We start from the raw sequence: 6,821 nt of genomic DNA, 5'->3' as shown, positions 1-6,821 counted from the left end.
TCAACCCAAAGGATTTACAAATATACGATATCTAGGTCCTACTCTTGTGATTGTAGTGCACAGCTGGGTCTGGAACCACCGCACTGGCTCATCTTATGCAAACACATGGCCTTCAATACCATGAACACACCACGAGTCTCAAACGTGCACCTCTTGCCCAGATTGCCCTTCTGAACTTCAGTCTCCTACATCTATACTCTCTGATGTCAAATTATGATGCCCAAAGCTGAATCCTTGAACCACATCCCTCCTACTCCCCCAGGAATCCTCTGCTTCTTCCCTAGTGTTCAAAAACTCGGTAGAACAATCCACCCTGGCTGGCTCAGGACAGGAAACCCTGGAGTCCTCTTCACGCCTTTATTTCTCTTACTTCTCACAACCACTCTGACGACAAATTCTGTGGGCTACATTTTGGAAATATATCCAGAAGAAGGCCAACTTTTTATCACCTCCACTGCCTACTCTTATTGAAGGCATGCTATTTGATTTATTAATATGCTATTAATAGATACTATGTGATATTTAGTATATCACAATTTATTTAGCTACTTCCTCATAGACAGGTATCTGAGTTGTTTCTAAATTGTTTTTTTGTTAGAATACTAGAATGAACAGCTAAATTCATGCCTTTTTGTGCTTATACGCAAATATTTCTCTAGGGTCCGTCCATCTGGATATTGCAATATATACCACTTTGGTTTCCTTTCAGCAACTTTTGCCCCTCTGTTATGATTGATTTCCCACAGAGCAGCCAGAAGGAACCTTTACAAATCTGTATCCAATAATATCCTTCCTCTGCTCAAAGTCCTGCAAGATCTTTCAGATGAGACTGGCCGTGTTCAGGGTGCTATGGCTGTAAACCCTGCTGTATCTTTCAGTCAAATTTGGGTAAAAGCCAATACCGTTACCACTAGGCTACAGAGCCTTTTGTAACCTAAGACCCTGCTATTCCTGTCTCTTTCTCTCCTCCCAGTCTTCATTTTGCTTACTTCTCTCCAGACACATTGGCTTCATTGTCCTTCTTCATATGCTTCAAGGACAATCCTGCCTTGGGAGCTCTGTATTTGTTTTCATTACCTGGAAGCCCAATCCTTCATCAGCATGGCTGGCTTCCTCACAGTTTTCTATCTTACAGCATCCCTTCTGAACCATTCTGTAAAAAATAGTGCCCCCACCATCAGTCTCTGTCTACTTTTACCTGCTTTCTTCTTCCTTAGAACATGGATCACATATGACATATTACCTAATTATTTGTTTATTGTCTGCCTGGAATATATATTACATGGGAACAAAATATGTGTGTTTAGATCATTGCTATATCCCAGCTCTTTAAAGCTTGGTATATTGTATGTATACATGTATGCCAGTATATATTTTTTATAAACATTTATTATGTACTTACTGTGTATACATTTAATCCTCACATTAAGTCATTTTGTGCTCACAATAGCCCTTGGAGATATAATACTGCATTATCTTGATTTACAAATGAGAAAATGGAGGGTCAACAAGACTGAGTGACTTGACCAAGGTCAGACAGCCAACTGAAAGAGGAGGCAGGATTTGAAACGTAGTCTGCACTCTTGACTATTACACGGTGCTGCTTCTCATTGTAGGTGCTCAATAAACATTTGTTGGATGAATAAAACAATGAGGGAGGAAGGATTTAAATGACAATGAAAAAGGTATAGTTTGTTAGATGTCTTTAAAGTCCAAGTCCTCATTTAAAGCTATGACTTCTTTTTTTTCCAAAAGAAATCAGTAGCTTTATTACACACGCATATGACTTTTATGTGAAATTAAACTTAAGAATTTCCATCTGAAGGACAGAAATTGTTAAGAGGTCATGTGCAGACCTCAGGCACCACATTTGCCCTCCAATAATGAACTGCATTTCTCCCTAACTTCTTCTTATTGCACCTTAACCTTTCCAGCATCAAGTCATCTACTCTATAACCTCTCTTTAAACGCCTCCGTCTAATCTCAATTTCCTTCTCTTTTTACTATTCGGAAAAATTACACTTAAAAAAATATTTCCGCCATGGCACATATATACCTGTGTAACAAACCTGCACATTCTGCACATGTATCCCGAAACTTCAACTAAAAAAACTAAATTATATAATTAAACCAGAGGATAAAACAAAAAATCCCTGAAGTTAGTTTGCTGTGTAGAGCTGAATGGAAGTGAGACAGGTGCTCCTACATAAACCCCCTCTGCCTTCCACACTCGGATACGTATCTGCTTCCTGATAAGTCTGAGGCTGGGGGAACTGCACCTTACTCTTCCTTTCCTATATCCCCTGGTGGGGCAATATTAGAACCCCAGGGAGGAAAAGCTGGCAAAGTTGTCATACACCAAGCAGCCAATCCCTCCTGAAATGAAGGTAGGTTCTCCTGGTCTCTCTTAAGCAGAAGAGAATGTCCAGGAAATAAAATATTTTAAAAGCCATTGAAAAATCCAACAAATCCCAGCCTTGGGGTGCTTATGGAGTGCATGGGATAAGAAAGGAATCAAGTAGCCTCATTCAGAAGCAGTCCTGGGTGCATCCTGATGAGGTCTCTCCGTCGTTCAGGGAGAGGTGGCTTTCCCATGCCGGGAGGGAGGTGGAAGGAGCCGTGACTTAGACATTCGTGGTGGTCTCCTTAGCAGGCTGGATGCTGTTCCTCTCCACGACGCCTTCCTTCCCGGATCAAGCTGCACCATATGCCTGCCCTTCAAAGGCCCATGTGAGATCCTCAAAAGTCCTGCCACGGGTCTCAGGGACTTTGAAGAAGGTAAAGGTCAAGAAGGTAATGAGGAAGCAGGTGAAGATAATAAAAACGTAGGCTCCCAAATTGTAAGAGCAGAGGGGAAGAGCAATCCGACTAGGAAGTTGGAGGTCCAGTTGGAGCAGCCGGCCACTGCCATTGCAGCTGGGCAGGGGCCATGGCTGGTGAGTTCGGCCACATGGGGCCTGGTCCAATTTCAAAGAAGGCCACAAAGAGCAAGATAGCCCCAGTACAGACAAGGCTCATCCCATTATAGTCGTCCTTTAATAACAAAGAAACAGTCATGAGTATGGAACAAAAAGATGGGTTCTTGAACCCCTGCATCCTTGAAGATTCCTGTGGAGTAACAGAACGCAGCATTGGTCCCAGAGAGCTGCTGAGAGAGCTGGAGCATGCTGGAGATGGTGATGGGCTGTCGGCAGCTGGATACTCTACAGAGCTCCAGCACGGTGACCTGCGTTTCTTGTGACATCCTTGCACTCTCATCTTTCATCTCCTGGATGTTGGGATACATCCTGGGTGCCCCACAACCATTGGAGGATCTGCTTAGCATTCTCCTCTTCTGTCAATGAGCAAAAATCTGGGACTTTCAGGGCAAAATGGTAGGGCTATACTTTGTAGGATGGCAGGAAGGATGGTAAAGCTCAGTAACAGCAGCCATAGAGCTTCAGACCCAGTGACGAAGGCTGGACCAAAGACCTGGGCCACCAGAATTCCGACAACAATGCCCAGCTGGTTGAGAGGGCCAAAGGCACCCCGCAGGGCAATAGGCGAGATCTCTCCAATGTACATGGGCACAAAGCCTGTGCACAGTCCACAGAAGACTCCAATAACCAGGCAGCCCAGTATCAGCATTTCAGCTGACTCAGCTGCTTCACACAGGCCCATAAGGCAGCCACCAGTGACAGCCAGCAGGCTGACGATCAGCATTGAATTGCACCCGCCAAAGTGGTTGACAAAGTGTTTGATGGAAAAGGAGCCGATCATACCACCAACGGAGAATGTGGCCACAGACAAGGACCAGAGGGTCGCGAGCAACATCTCAGAGGGAGAGGCATTTTTCTTGTTCTTCAAAGTGTTATTGACAAATTCCTTTATGATCATCTCAGGAGTATTAATGACCCCAGTGTTGTAGCCAAATTGGAACGAGCCGATTGTAGCAACTGTAATGGCAACGATCAGAACGGGGGCGACCTTCTGTGTCCCCATGGCCCTAATCTAATTCTTTTCAAGTCTTCAAGAAAGATCTAGGAGTGTGATTCCAGAGACACCTTTTTCAGCCAAAAAACAACAACAACAAAAAACCTTCAAAATGTCATTCTTATCAGCAAATCTTCTCCAGGTCCTCAGGAACGCTCTGAACTCTCACCATTACAGCATCTGTAGCCATGACTTTTTATTACACAAGTAAACAGTCATGTGCTAATTTACATGACTTTATTGAAAATATTAGGATGCAGTTTATTACCAAATAAATGTATTGCCCTGTTTTAATATTCAGACAAGCTATGAAACTTATAGAGAACACTCCCTAGTGTTTTCCTTTCTAAGTAATAAAAGTAGTTAGGATCTTCCAAGAATATTGAAATATGAGAAATTCCAAGTAGAATCTGAAATAACAGAAACAGTGGCAGCAGGGTCTATTTTGGCGGCCCAGATGGTTGTGTTTTAGTTCCAACCTTCAACATTTGAAAAAAACACTTTTGTTCCAGGATGAAAATAAGCAGCAGTATGTTACCCATAACAGTGTCTGTTGTTCACTTTGATTCAGGGGGACAAACTGCTCTAAGAAACTCTTCTGGGAACTATACAATTCAGTTCTCTTTTATAACCTTACAAAATAATTTATTTCTTAAAAGTGTGGTAACTTGAGGTAGTAAAAGAAAAACAAGGCCCTGTGAATCTAGAGTGAGTCAAGAAATCTTTTATTTTGATTGAAGCAGAGTTATTTGTATCTATGTGAAAGCAATTTTTGTTCTAGTTAATTTGCCTTCTGTTCCTCTTTTTGCACTGTGGAAAAAGGTAAGGCATAGGATGCAGCATGGATTTTGTTAATGAGAACTGTGAGTTCAAATTCTGTTGTTCAAACTTGCTCTTCCTTGCTAGGTCTCAGTTTCTTTAAAATAGTGATCATGTTGCCTCCCTGGTAGGATTACTGTGAAGGTTACAGTCTCTGTTTAAGTGATAAATATAAAATCTTAACAAATGTTTGTTCTCATGTCTCATTTTTCTCTTAAAAGGATGTAATAATGTTAGTTTTGTTGTGTGTCTTGCCCATGGGAAGCAATGCTATGTCCTTTTGCCAACTGTCCATTCGTTTCATATCACTTACATGCCAGTAATGACTAGGTTAGGCCAAAGGCAACAAAGCATGGAGAGCAGTGGGTTAAAAAGGGAAAATGATTCCAGAGGTAAGTTGGTTAAGGCGGGTATGCTGGTTCCGTGGAGTGAAAGGCTGAAGCTCCTTCTGTCTTGTTCCGCTAAACATGGCTTCAGTTCCCAGGGTCACTTCCTGGCGCGTTCTACCTGGATCCTTGGAGTTCTGCTTACAAAAACCATATTCCAGAAAGGAGGAAAGGGAGTGAAGATTAAAAAAAGGTGTCCTCTCCCTTTTGAGGGAGTTTCCTGGAAATGCCACACAACATGGTTACTTAGATGTAATATTTAGGAAGCTGGTTAATATGGTTAGTAAAAAGAACTGAGAATACAGTGCCACCTAGCTAGGACTCTGCTCCATGAAGCAATCCAAAGACCCACGCTAGTCGGGTGGTGCTGGCAACATGATGAGGGTGTGGCCGCTGTTGCCAGTCGCTGCTTTCTGTCAATAAAAAGGAAAGGAAGGAGTAGGAACAGAGCAAAATTTTTAGGAGGCTGATCTGTCAATATAATCGTATATTAGCAAGAATATACATAGTCATATAGTTAGCAGTATCCACTCCACATATCAGTGGCCAGAATTTCGTCATTTAACTTCTCCCGACTGCAGTGGGGGATAGGAAATGTTGCCTTTTGGTTGGGTGGCAAAGTAACTGAACAATTGGAGTACTTTGGGGACAGTCAATATTGAGAGGAAACAGGCAATGTCTATCACATTATGTGGTTAAACGGCTGCATACTAACACTTCATTTACCAGGATCTCAAGTAGTTGAGGGCTGGGTTTTTCAAACCATGAATCACTATAATCAGTTATTTATATCCAACATAAAATGACTCACGTGATAAAACTCATAACTCTTTATTACAGTGAAAATCTGTCAATAATGCCTGAAAATAAATTGATTTCTATATTATGGTTTGGATAGAAACTAAAACTACTCGTTCTAGGTTAATCAACATTTTAATTGCCATGTCCATAATTACTTGTCATTTTTTATCTTACTTCACCTTCCTGGTGAATTTGTCAATATTGATCATTCCCTCCTCTGGAAACGTTCTCCTCCTTTGGTTTCTAAAACATTAACTCTCAATTTGCTCTTCTCCAACCTCTGAGTTGCTCCTTCTTAGCAAATGCACCTCTTCTGCTTCTGCTGGTGTTTCCGAACCTTCTGTCAGGAAAGCTCACTTCCTCTCGTGTGTTTTCCACGCAGTCTCACTCACTCCCATGGCTGCTGCTGCTACCCGCAGATCATTGTGGTTTTAATTTGCATTGCCTTGACTAGTGATATTGAGCATTTAAAAAAATATGTCTGTTGGCCATTTGTCTTCTTTTGAGAAATATCTGTTATGTTCTTTAATTCATTTAAAACACGAGGTTATTTGTTTTCTTGCTATTGTTTGAGTTCTTTATCTTATTTTGGATATTAACCCCTGATTATATGAATAGCTTGCAAATATTTTCTCCTGTTCCACAGGTGTCTCTTCAGCCTGTTTACTGTTTTCTTTAATGTATAGAGCTTTTCAGTTTTGTGCAATCCCATTTGTTTATTTTTGCTTTTGCTGCCTGTGATTTTGGGGTCATATCCAAAAATTCATGGCCTACATCAATGACAAGAAGATTTTCCCCTATGTTTTTGTCTAGTAATTGTACAATTTCAGGTGTTACCTTACA

General features: G+C 41.5%; 1 pseudogene across 1 annotated transcript; it reads right to left on the bottom strand.

Annotated features, from left to right (window-relative positions):
* Positions 1-2,004: 2,004 nt before the first annotated feature.
* Positions 2,005-4,054, bottom strand: LOC116539732 (annotated as a pseudogene). The gene has a single exon (XR_004264155.1). The product of XR_004264155.1 is annotated as a solute carrier family 2, facilitated glucose transporter member 3 pseudogene (transcript).
* Between the last annotated feature and the right edge of the window lie 2,767 nt (positions 4,055-6,821).

Source organism: Sapajus apella, unplaced genomic scaffold (assembly GCF_009761245.1).
Source record: "Sapajus apella isolate SASKATOON/1434 unplaced genomic scaffold, GSC_monkey_1.0 scaffold132, whole genome shotgun sequence".
Classification (NCBI taxonomy): Eukaryota; Metazoa; Chordata; class Mammalia; order Primates; family Cebidae; genus Sapajus; species Sapajus apella.
This window is presented reverse-complemented; position numbering and strand designations above follow the sequence as displayed.